The 12,587-nt window shown below is 42.3% G+C and overlaps 1 protein-coding gene and 2 long non-coding RNA genes across 4 annotated transcripts in view; 1 reads left to right on the top strand and 2 right to left on the bottom strand.

Annotated features, from left to right (window-relative positions):
* Positions 1 to 83, bottom strand: part of KCTD15 (potassium channel tetramerization domain containing 15) — a 36,900-nt gene extending 36,817 nt beyond the window's left edge. Inside the window, exon 1 of the mRNA XM_069082648.1 lies at positions 68 to 83. The gene's annotated coding sequence lies outside the window, so the exon portion shown is untranslated. The remainder of the gene's footprint in view (positions 1 to 67) is intronic.
* LOC138157148 (uncharacterized) overlaps positions 1 to 12,587 on the bottom strand; it is a 470,623-nt gene that overhangs the window by 106,990 nt on the left and 351,046 nt on the right. The gene's annotated exons all lie outside the window — the stretch shown is intronic.
* The window catches only part of LOC138157150 (uncharacterized), a 138,952-nt gene that overhangs the window by 25,728 nt on the left and 100,637 nt on the right, over positions 1 to 12,587 (top strand). The gene's annotated exons all lie outside the window — the stretch shown is intronic.

Raw genomic sequence — 12,587 nt, 5'->3', positions numbered from 1 at the left:
CCTTCACCACCCCCTCTTCCACATCGCCTTCCTTCTGCCCTCCCCTCCCCGCAACCAAATCACCAACCCTTCCAATGAGCTTTCAACTCCATTCCTCGCCTCTCCACTCCTCCCCCACTTCCTGGGGCTTTATCTGACAGCAAATAATGCCATGTCCACCTGCATCCCTGGTGGGGTCCATACGGCCCCTCTTTCCTACTCCTCTGGGTCCCCAGGTTTGCGCTTTTCTCCCATTACCCCACCCCTTTGCCCCGGGTGAGGTGAAACACTCCAGCTTATTCCACATCCCCAACCCTACCTCTGACTTAGTACCACAATCTCGTCACCCCCACCCCAGCCGGGGCAGGGACAGTATAAGACCGGTCCCCACCCCTGACCAAAGCAAACAGCAACGACCCACCACCTTCCTCTCTCTCCCGCCCCCAACGTGGGGCGCAAACCCGAGTCCGCGCAAAGGGCGAGCTGGACTCAAGATAGTCTTCCTTTCAACGCCCCCTGGCGGCTGCGCGAAGTCAAGGCCGTCGACTGGTGGCCGGAGACTTGGCCAAGGTCCGGCCGCCCCAGAGGGTTCAAAGCAGGACCCGCTTTGGACTTAGTCTGCCGGCACTCTGCGGACCGGCTCGTAGTCGACGTGCAGGGCCTGAGGTGTGGCTTTCCATCAGCGAAGTGGCTGACAGGGGCCCAGGGACCATCCAAGGACAGAGTGACGGGTGGGCCCCCAAACTGAGACATTTTCAAAGTTCTCCTAGATGGCAGGAATAAACAGAAACTTTTTTCCTAAGGGTAGGTTTTATTTTTTTTTTAAGCACAAACTACAGGAGAAGAGGGAAATTTTCTCATTAAAGTTACATCCCTGCAGTTAGTTCAATTACTTGATATATGCAGAAGATGTTGTAAATTTAAAGATTTAAATAGCTTACAAAGATGCCGGGGGCGCCATCAGTTAATTTCCTTAATTTATGGATTTTTAGCTGAGCTTCTGAAATGAAAAGGGGAATGAGAACTAGGTCAGCGGAGAGCTGGGGATGCATTCCCCCTCCCGTTCCCCTTACCGGGTTGGGCTGGCCTGGCCTTGGCCTGGTCCCACCAGGCCAGCTGGGTTTCCGAGCATCATCAAAGCCCTGGGCCTGCAGCCCTGTGCTCATCCCTACCGTCAGGGTTCTTGGGTCGTTGGCAATTTAATTTGTAGCCAGTTCTGGGGGCCACAGCAGCTCCCTGTCACCTGCATGAGACTGGACAAAAGGCTTCAGTGGTTTTCTGCCTCCCTTACTCTCTCCTCAGCAAGTGTGGTGGGAGATAAGCCCATTGCAGGCTTATGTGGGCAGTATTCTCCAGTTCTTCTTGGGTCAAAGCAATCATTCTGGTAGGGAGGGTAGCCTTATGGGGCAGCATCTTTTCCCATTCCCCTTCTGGGCCAAAATCTGTGTATGCAAACCAAATGGAGACTTGAAAAAGTTCCTCACATAAACTGGTATCCTCTGGCCCACCATAGCTGAACTAACCATATAAGGGAGGCAGAAGTGGGCCGGGACTTTAATTATCCAGATTATTGCTGTAGCACTCTACTCTGTTTTGTCTGGGTAGACCCAGCTAAAGTGGCCGGAAATCCTGAAAGCCCTGGAGGAGATGCCTGTTCTTCTCAGACTGCTGAGGCCAGAGGAAATGGGAGACGAGGTGGGGGAGATCAAATGAGATAATGAATTTATAAAGTGCTTTGTAAATGTAAAACACTATGTAAATGTGAATTATTATTATGATTCTTAAAATCAAGGAATTAGAATGGACTGTATGCTGAGAAGTGGGACTTTGCACTGCCTGCATGTAACCCTTTCCAGTTGTACTGGACAAATCAGGCACAAATTCTTTCAGAGGAATCAAGATAACAGCACAAAGGCAAGTGTTTGAGGATTAAAATCCTATAGCTATTAAAAATCCATTTTATTTTACTCACCTTAATCAAATGGTTTGTGGTTTCTGGGAAAGGACACTGTTCATTTTTCTGTCTATATTCCCATCCACAAGATTAGAAGGTGTGTCTTCCATATGCATCAACTGGGTTCTTTTTTCTAGGAAGGCCTGCTTTGTTTTTTTTCGGTTTCAATATGTATGAATATATACATATGAATTAATACTTAAAAGATTGCTATAAACTAAACAGTTTTCGGAAGCAACATTGCAGTGTGATTAGTATTGGTATTCACGATTTAACATTTCTTTTCCCACTAGATGAAGTTTCTAAGATTTGCAAGGTACATGTCAAGGACGGGTATATAAATGGATTTTTATTTATTCACAACTCCAAGACTAATTGCTTCTCTTTGCCTCAAGGCCAAGAGATTGGTTTTAATATGACACTTCAAAAGTATTCATAGAACTACAGAGATACCGAGTGTCATTGTTTAAGCGACAACCTCACTATGGTGCTGCTGACCCCAAAGCAAAAGCTTCAATTTTATTTTGAATTCCAACATGGCCGGTTTTCAAAATCTCACTTCCAGTACAACTCATCCACGTGTAGCCAAGGAAAGTGTTAAGTATGGGAAATGAACATAGACGGGAAGAGCCATTTAAAAACAATTTCCTAACTAAAGCTATGCCTTTAATTTCCAAAATGTAGAATCTTGGTATCCTCTTCTTGAACATAGACATGCCAAAAAGGAAAGTAGTTTGGAGTATAGTTGACCTCTTTAGTGCTTTTAAAGAGTCTGGCAAGACATTGAACATCTCTTCTACTGAGTTATTATATGTTACATACGATAAACTGTTTGTCATTGTCATTGTACAAATGTCCAGTCAGACATAAGATCTTATTGGAGACATCATCAGGAATGGAGACCACACTGAAATTCTACAGTCAGTGTAGAAAGAACATCTTTTTCCATTCTACCTCTAATCCACTTGCTTAGAGGGTGTGTTTGCATTATCTCCTGAACACATGAAGCAACTGAGGCTGCTACTAAGGGCTCCTGGGAAAAAGTACAGAACTCTGAACTGTGCTATTTCCAGAAAAAGAATATCTTTTTCCATTGCTCTAGTCTTGTGGTCTGGATTTGATATGAGTATATATTCAAAGACAACCTGGGTTAGCATCAAAATCTGGTTAGTAATGAAGTCCTTAGTTTTCAAGCACAAATTTAGATATATTTCAAAGTTCTCCTGAAATGTGCTAAAAGGAGAACATTAAGAAGTCCCCTCTAGTTCTTCCTCCTAGGCTCTTGTTTCCAGATATTTCCAATCAGTCTTATTCTGACTTTATATGGTTTCTGGTTAGAAAGCCGTCTGAGAATCAGTGTTTTTTTAAGGAAAAAGAACCAAGTTCAACTTAGGATTGCATTATCTACCCAGTTACACTTTCCCTAGAGTAGAGACTTTTGCCTTCTGGCTTCTGAAAGCAGGCACTGAGCATTGGCACAAATCTCTCAACCTATTCTCCAAATCCTCCAGGTTTTCGTCTGCAAGCCTAGGGGGCAGTTGTCGATGTAGCTCTGCCCATTTTCCAGGAAAGATGAAGAAAATAATGTGATGTAACAGAAAGAAAATTGAATTTGGATTTAGAGGACTTGGGTTCAAATTCTGACTCTTCTAATTACTATTTGTGAGTCTCTGGCAAAGTCATTTCCCCTCTGCAGACCACAGTTTTCTCATCTATAAAATGGGGGGATTAGACTAGAACAACTTTAGATTCACTTCACAATTAATTTCATTTGCAATTTCTCTCTGACTTGTCTGACCATGCTAAAAGTTTCCTCCTTATTAGGACAGAGGTGTCTTTTATCTTTTTTTTTTTTTTAAGTCTTGAGGGAAGTTTATCTTTCTTATTTAAATCTCCCCAAGCTGGGGCAGAGCCAAGATGATGGAGTAGAAACAGGACTTCCCCTGGCTCTGACTTTCACCTCCTCCAATACATGCAAAAAATGACTCTAAAAAAATTTTAGAGCTACAGAACCCACAAAGTGACAGAGAGAAAAAAATCTCCTTCTGAAGACAGCCCAGCAGGCCAGCAGGAAGGGGCTATCACAGTGCACTGGGAGCCAAGTACAGCCCCAGGTGAGCCAAGCAGTTCTTGCCCCAGGGCAGCCCCTACCAGCCGCAGCAGGAGAAGACTTCAGGAGAGTGAAGCACCAGCAGCTGTGACTTCTTAACCCATAAATGCCAAAGATAAAGTAAAAGGTCAGTGTGGAACTCTGTTGGAACAGGGGTGGACAGAAGAGTATCTTCTGGCCCCTGCCCCTGGGGTGAGAAGCAGCAAAGGTGCAGTGGCACAGCCATGTGGCTGCCTCAGGAGCTCTTGGCCTGGAGATTGTAGGGGGACCAAGTGACTATTCAGAGGGTAATTGATTTTGCTTTAACCTGCTTGAATCTGGATTGTGGTCTTAGATGGTGGTTCTGGGATGTGTGGCCAGGTGTCAGAGCCTGTGGGGGCTTCAGAGAATGTACCCTCCTAATTGCTCCAGCAGCTGCAGAAACCCCAGTGATTTGGGATAAAGCTCTATCCATTCTGGAAGCAGAGTTCCATCGTGGCAAAGAGCTCAAAAGTCAAGTAATTGACAAGATGAGGAAGCACAATCAGACCATACAATCCTTTTTTGGGGACAAAAAGGATCAAAGCATGGAACTGGAGGAGGACAATGAAGTCAGAACTCCTGCATCAAAAGCTTCCAAGAAAAATATGAATTGCTCACAGGCCATGGAGGAGCTCAAGAAGGATTTTGAAAATCGAGTAAGAGAAGTGGAGGAAAAATTGGGAAGTAAAATGAGAACGATGCAAAAAAAATCAAGAAAAGTGAGTCAACAGTCTGACTGAAGAAAATAACACCTTAAAAAACAGACTAACTCAAATGGTAAAAGTGGCTCAAAAAGCCAGTGAGGAGAAGAATGCCTTAAAATGCCAAATTTGCCAGATGGAAAAAGAATTTCAAAAACTCACTGAAGAGAATAATTCCTTCAAAATTAGATTGGAACAAATGGAAGCTAGTGACTTTATGAGAAATCAAGATGCTGTTAAACAGATCCAAACAAATGAAAAATAGAAGGCAATGTGAAATATCTCATTGAAAAAAATCACTGACCTGGAAAATAGATCCAGGAGAGATAATTTAAAAATTATTGGACTGCCTGAAAGCCATAATCAAAAAAGGAGCCTAGACACCATCTTTCAAGAAATTATCAAGCAAAATTGCCCTTATGTTTTAGAACAAGAGGGCAAAATAGAAATGGAAAGAATTCACAGATCACCTCTTGAAAAAGATCCCAAAAAGAAAACTCCTAGGAATATTATAGCCAAATTCCAGGGTTCCCAGGTCAAGGAGAAAATATTGCAAGCAGTAAGGAAGAAACAATTTGAGTATTGTGGAAACACAATCAGGATAACACAAGACCCAGCAGCTTCTACATTAAGGGATCGAAGGGCTTGGAATATGATATTCTGGAGGTCAAAGGAGCTGGGATTAAAACCAAGAATCACCTACCCAGCAAAACTGAGTATAATGCTTCAGGGGAAAAATATGATCATTCAATGAAATAGAGGATTTTCAAGCATTCTTGATGAAAAAACCAGAGCTGAACAGAAAATTTGACTTTCAAATGCAAGAGAAGCATGAGAAGGTAAACAGGAAAAAGAAATCATAAGGAACTTATTAAAGTTGAACTATTTACATTCCTACATGAAAAAATGGTAATTGTAACTCATAAGACTTTTCTCAGTATGAGGACAGTTGAAGGTAATATATATGTATATATATATGTATACATACATGTATATGTATGTATAGGAGGGTGTAGGTGTGTATAAATATATATATGTAAGTGTGGGCATATGTATGTTCATGTATACATAGAGGGCACAGGCTGAGTTGAATATGAAAGGATGACATCTAAAAAATAAAATTAACAGGTGAGAGAGGAATTTATTTGGAGGAGAAAGGGAGAGAGATTAGGGTAAATTATCTCATATAAAAGAGGTAAGAGAAAACTGTTATAATGGAGGGGAAGAGCAGGAAGGTGAAAGGGAATGGGACAACCTGATTCTCATGGAATTTGGCTTAGGGAGGGAATAATGGGTATCCTACCCTACAGGAAAATAGGGGGGAAGGTATAAGAGGGGGAATGATAAAAGGGAGGGCAGATTGGGGGAAAGGGTAGTTAGAAGCAAACACTTTTGAAAAGGGACAGGGTCAAAGGAGACAATAGAATAAGTGAGGGGTAGGGATAGGATGGAGGGAAATATAGTTAGTCTTTCACAGTATACCTACTATGGAAATGTTTTGCATTAACTACACATGTATAGCTTATATTGAATTGCTAATCTTCCCAGTAGGGTTGGGTGAGGAGGGAAGAATGGAAAAAATCTGGAACTCAAAGTTTTAAAAACAAATGTGTATTAATAAAAAATAAGATATACAGGCATTGGGGTATAGAAATCCCATCTTGCCCTATTAGAAAGTTAAGGGAGTGATGGGGAAGTGAGTGAGAGAGAACAGATTGGGGGAAGGGGTATTCAGTAGGCTTGCTATTTTGGGGTGGGGGGTAGGGGAAAGATGGGGAGAAAAAATTGTAGCTCAAAGTCTTGTGGAAATGAATGTTGAAAACTAAAAATAAATAAATAAATGTAAATTAAAAAAAAAAAAGAAATCTCCCTAAACTTCCTTGATCCATCAATGTCAATCTGGGAGCCTGAGGAGGGAAGGCTATACCTTCCTCTGAGTAGTGTGTACCCATGTGTATATGTCTGTCTGCATGTGGCTCTCTATCCTTTTGTTTTTGTGTATTCTTATCTGTGAAAAAGTACACTAATTTCTGCCCTATTTCACAGGGCCATTTTGAAGATGTGCTTTGTAAACCTTAAAGTTCTATGGGAATATGAGTAATTGTTACTGTTACTTAGTATCACAGAGTAGGATGGGGGTCATTGATTTTACTTAATCAAGTGACCCTACCTATGTCAATCATAGGCCTCAGCTCAAGTGTGAGGTTGTTGAAAGCCATTTGATAAAGTTGTTGAAAGCCACACAGGGTCTGTTCCAATTAGTTGAGAGATTTTATCATGTTGTCTGGGTCCTACATACAAGCATGGAGTTTAATTAGAATTGGAAAATTCAAGAAATTGGAGCTATCGTGACCCTATAACTAAACTTTTGAGGCAGGAAAGGCTGTAATCTTGTCCTATGTTTCTTTCTTCTTCCTCTCAGAGGAGGATCCTCTAAACTTCAGAAGAAACTACAAGGTTGCCCATCTTTCCACCATGTTCTATTACTGTTTTCCTAGGATAACAGCAAGTGGCATCACTGTCTACATCAGGAACCAAGGAGAGGACACAGGTAGATTCACCATGCTTCATGGGAAACACTGGAAATGGGAATTATGAATGGGAGGAAAGATCTTCCAGCAGCCAGGAGCTGTGAATGCCTCCTTTGCATCATGTGCTCTCTAAGCTTGAATCCATTTTCCCTAGGACTCTGTATGTACTTGTGGGATAATATGTCAGAATTTTGGGGAGGAAGAGGAGTGTTTTACACCAACTGTTCTTATTGTGTCACCTTAGTAAATACTCCTTTTTTTTTTTTTAAGCAATCAGGGTTAAGTAACTTGCTCAAGGTTACACGGCCAGGTGTTTCTGGGTGGGTGCTAAGTGTCTGAGCCCGGGATTCGATCTCCAGGTCTTCTCAACACTGGAGCCGGTGCTCTTACTCGCTGTGCTACCTGGCCGCCCCAATACTCCTTTTCTAAAAGCTATTTAAGGATGTTTGTTGATTCTCAATTGACAGTCTCAGTGGGAAACGCACACCTATTGGCAGGGGCTTGAGCCAATGGCATTGAAGAATCACCTTGACTCCTCAGTGGTACCCTTAGAATCCTGAAAGGGTGATACAGCTGAGCTCATCAGTGAGAGTGCAAGTTGGAATGAGGGTGTTCAAAGCTTGTATGAGCTACAAGATCATAGATTTAGATCTGGAAGGGGCCTGGAAGATGATCTGGCCCAGCCTCCCCATTTTATGCTTCACTAGAGAAGAGGTTACTTACTCAAGAAAATTGATATAAGTGATTGTGGGGGAAAATTGAACTTATAAATACCAGTCCTTTGACTCTAAATAAAATATTCTTTCGTACTTGTATAAAGAAAACCTGTGTGTTGGTATATGTCACATCAGTATGTTTTTCTTTGGTCCTATCCTCTCCATCATCTATCTCCTTCACTCAATACAGCTACTCCTTCCATAATTCTTTGGCTCTCCAAGTTTTCTTCCTGTTGTTTTTCTGTCAGTGTTTCCCTGCCAAGGTGGTAATGCTCACTGACAGTCCCCAGATTAGAGGGTGTGTCTGCATTACCCCCTGAGCACATGAAGCAGTTGAGGAAAAAGGCTGCTACTAAGGGCTCTGGAGAAAAAAGTACAAAACTCTGAACTGTGCTAATGACAGTCCCTTTGCTTATAGAAAGGGGCTTCCCCTCTCTCCACCCCCCCCCCAAATAAAACAACGTTATAATATCTGATCTGTTTCAAAGCACAGATTCATAATCCAACTTCTGCCAATCTATAGCTTCTTTGGATAGGCCACTTGGCAAGTACTTATTTCATTATTCTGGATCCTGACTGGAAAGGAACAGACCAGACATTGGGAAAGAAGAGCTGGGCCCTACCCTCAGTGAGCTTCCGACCTGGGAGGGCCAGACTCATTTTCAGAGAGGTCAATGAGATGGGTATAAAAGGCCAAACGACATTTTGTAGACTATGCTGAATGAGGGCATAGAATCCTCTAAATTCCTGCCTTCTTCCAGGTCAGAAAAGCAGGGCTAAATGCCTTGCTGATACATATTTGCCTCTCCTCAGCTTTTCTTTTGAACTCATATGAGCCATCACTCTCTGAAGGAGAGCCTTGAGGACTGAGGTCACCTAGAAGGCTAATGTGAACTTGTCACCCATTTACCAGTTAATTCTTTAGCTAATTGGATAATTAAGCTTCTTCAGACAATCAAGTTTGTAAAAATGTTGTTTTGCTGTGACATCTAATCCTAAAAGACTCATTGTGTGTGTCCCATTTTTTTAGATTTCACATCTTTGTGTCTACAGTTCCCTCCACAATACCCTTTCCCCACCTCTCCAACCTGAGCCAGCTGTAAGACCCAAACTGAGTTCTGGCTCCACCATAAAACCTTTTGTGATCATAGCCCATGGTGGTCCCTTCCTATACTTACAACCTGTGACAATCCTTTGGCTTGTCTTGTATACAAAAGTATCCTTCTGAATGCATACACACTGGTCATTAATAGCCTATGTGTATTTGAGAAAGAAAGGAAAGAAAAGTTATGGTCTGATGAAATGTACATACATATTGGAGGGGTGCAATAGTAATGGCATTTAAAGATTCCCCTGTATTGGCTTGGTTTTGGTTGAGTGTTAAAACCCAGAGCTTGTGAATCCCACTTGTGGGATGGACTTGTTGACATGAAAAGAGAGGGCTGAACTGGGAGGAGCTGGTGACGTAAATTTAGAGAGACACAAGAAAAGAGAGAGGCAGAAGAACTTTTTGGAAGCAGCATCTTGGAGCCAGAGGGAGACTGAGAGGATTGCTGGGGGCCACTTTGAATTGCCCAGGACTTTTGAGAGCTGCCACCCAGAGCTGCCAAGGACTGAGGAGACATGGCTGTTATGCTGGTACTTTGTCTGTCTGTTTTGATGTTGTTTTGCCAGATCTGTCCACTGGTGAAGGACAGTGCTGTTGTTGCAGAGGTCCAGGAACCTTGCTGTTGGTTCAAAAGCCCTGAAGAAGGATTTTCTTGTTGTATGTTTACAGAAATCCTGGAAGGGGGTTTTGCTAATGTTTTCAGGCATCCTAGAACTGTTCTACAGAAAGAGAATGAATTAATGAAGAGACTGGCAATGTATCTTGTGGCCTTGCTAAGCTTTGTCTCCCTAGGAACAAATATTGCTGAGAACTTGCCTCATGTCAAGATGAAGAAAAGACCTCCATTTGGGTATTAAATGATGTGCCTAAGCTTGTTGTAACTCTGGGGTAGATTCAATTGTGATCCAGGGGTGGGGAACTTTTGACCTTTTTGTGCTCTGTGATTGAACAAATGAATGTACTTTACTTAGGATTGGAAACTAATCTCCATTTGAGAACAGGGGCTTTGTGATGGACTAAATGAAGGTACAGTCTAGGGGTGTAGTAGTATTTAGAAGAGGGACTTTGTGATTGATTAAATGAATGTAAAGCCCAGGGGTGGGGTAGTACTTGATTAAATCACACTTGGGGGTAGTACTTGGAGATTATTGAATCACACTTAGTAAATGCTGTATTTTGAATGATGTTAAATTTTGATTCTATCTGTTCTTAATTTTTCACTGAATAAAATGGAGAGCACCTATGCTGGTATTTTGAACCTTGGGCAGTTGCCTTTGCTTGGCATTACAAGGGGACACCCCATATTGTCACTATGTGATATCTTTAAAGGTAACATCTGCCCAACTAGAATGTAAACTCCTTTAGGGACCCAAGTCATATCATATGCTTCTTTTATCATGTATAACAGAGGTGTATGTGACAGATGTGAAGGTGGAATCAATAAGACTTGAGAAGCTGAGGAAAACTAAGGTGGAGAACCTGAGGGGCAGCGTTATAGTAATGGAACATAAAGATCCCCCTGTATTGTCTTGGTTTTCAAATTGATTGTGTTAAAACCCAGAGCTTGTTAATCCCACCTGTGGGATAGACTTGTTGACTTGAAAAGAGAGTCCTGAACTGGGAGGAGCTGGTGACGTAGATTTGGAGAGACAAGAGAGAGGCAGAAGAACTTTTTGGAAGCAGCACCCTCCTGGAGGCAGAGAGAGAGACTGAGAAGGATTGCTGAGGGCCACTTTGAATTGCCCTGGACTTTTGAGACCTGCCCCCGGAGTTGCTAAGGACTGAGGAGACATGGCTGTTTTGCTGGTACTTTGTCTGTCTGTTTTGATGTTCTTTTGCCAGGTTTGTCCACTGGTGAAACACTGTCCTGTTGAAGAAGTCCTGGAACCTGGCTGTTGGCTAAGAAGCCCTGAGACTGTCCTGCAGACAGAGAGTGAATACTGTCCACTGGTGAAGGACAGTGCTGTTGTTGCAGGGGTCTGGGAACCTTTCTGTTGGTTCAGAAGCCCTGAAGAAGGATTTTCTTGTTGTATGTTTACAGAAATCCTGGGAGAGGGTTTTGCTAATGTTTTCAGGGGTTCTAGGACTGTTCTACAGACAGAAGATGAATTAATGAAGGGACTGGCAATGTATCTTGTGGCCTTGCTAAGCCTTGTCTCCCCAGGAACTAAGATTGCTGAGAACTTGCCTCCTGTCAAGATGAAGAAAAGACCTCCATTTGGGTATTAAGTGCTGTGCTTAAACTTGATGTAACTCTGGGGTGGATTCAATTGCATCCAGGGGTGGGGAACTTTTGACCTTTTTGTGTTCTATGGTTGAACAAATGAATGTACTTTACTTATGTTTGGAAACTAATCTCCATTTGAGAAGAGGGGTTTTGTGATGGACTAAATGAAGGTGCAGCCTAGGGGTGGAGTAGTATTTAGAACAGGGACTTTGTAATTGATTGAATGAATGGAAGGTCCTGGGGTGGGGTAGTACTTGGAGATTATTTAATCACACTTAGTAAATGCTGTATTTTGAATGATGTCATGTTTTGATCTTCTCTGTTCTTGGTTGGTCACTGAATAAAATGGAGAGCACCTATGCTGGTATTTTGAACCTTGGGAAGTTGCCTTTCCTTGGCATTATATTACAGGCAGGAAGGATAATGATATCCATTCAGCTTGGAGGGTCCATGGCTCTCTGATATCTCTGTAGGAGGAGAATCTTCCCAGAGCTTAAGTCTCACTAGGAATGGTGTTTCTGAAAGAGCAAGGTTTCCCTAAGAGTGATTCTTAGGACTGAGGTTTTCCCAACCATATTGACTAAGTGCCCTATAGATTTGTTATTTACCATCAATTGGGCCCTGATTGTAACATGACAACCATTTTATTGTTCACTGATTGACCATCTAGCACGCTCTTTAAGGTGGCTTTTCCAAACTCTTTTTTCTCTACTCCTTAACCATTCCTACCCCTCAGTCCTAGCAGAGGACCTCACCTTCTATTTGAGAAGACAGAAAGGCCATCCATCCACAGTTCACTCTTTTCCCTTCCTCCCTGCTACATTCCTCAAAATCCTCTTAAATCTCTTTCATCATTTGATGAAGAAAAGGCCCTTCTCCTCATTGAGTCTGGCCATCCTCTCAGCTGTTCCAGGAGCTTGTTCCTCTCCATCATTTCCTCTCTCATCACTGTCTCCTCCCCTGCCACCTACAGAGATACCCAGATTTCTCCACCCTTCCCTTAAAAAATAATTTTCCTTTGACCTTGTCATCCATTCTTAACTATTGTTCTACATCTTGTCTCCCTTTTTTCAGATGTTGCCTCCATTTCCTTACTGCCTACACACTTACTAATCTCATTCAATCTGTCTTCTGATTCTACTAAAAGTACGGTCTGCAAGGTTGTCATGAATCACTGGCTGAAATCTCCAGTGGCCTTTTCTCTGTTCTTGCCATACTGGAAGCCACCTTAGTTTTTTTT

This window comes from Petaurus breviceps, unplaced genomic scaffold, assembly GCF_028583685.1.
Source record: "Petaurus breviceps papuanus isolate PSGF00001 unplaced genomic scaffold, PetGlider_PUasm1.0 171, whole genome shotgun sequence".
NCBI classification, from domain to species: Eukaryota; Metazoa; Chordata; class Mammalia; order Diprotodontia; family Petauridae; genus Petaurus; species Petaurus breviceps.
Note: the sequence above shows the minus strand (reverse complement) of the source record. Positions and strands in the feature narration are given on the sequence as shown.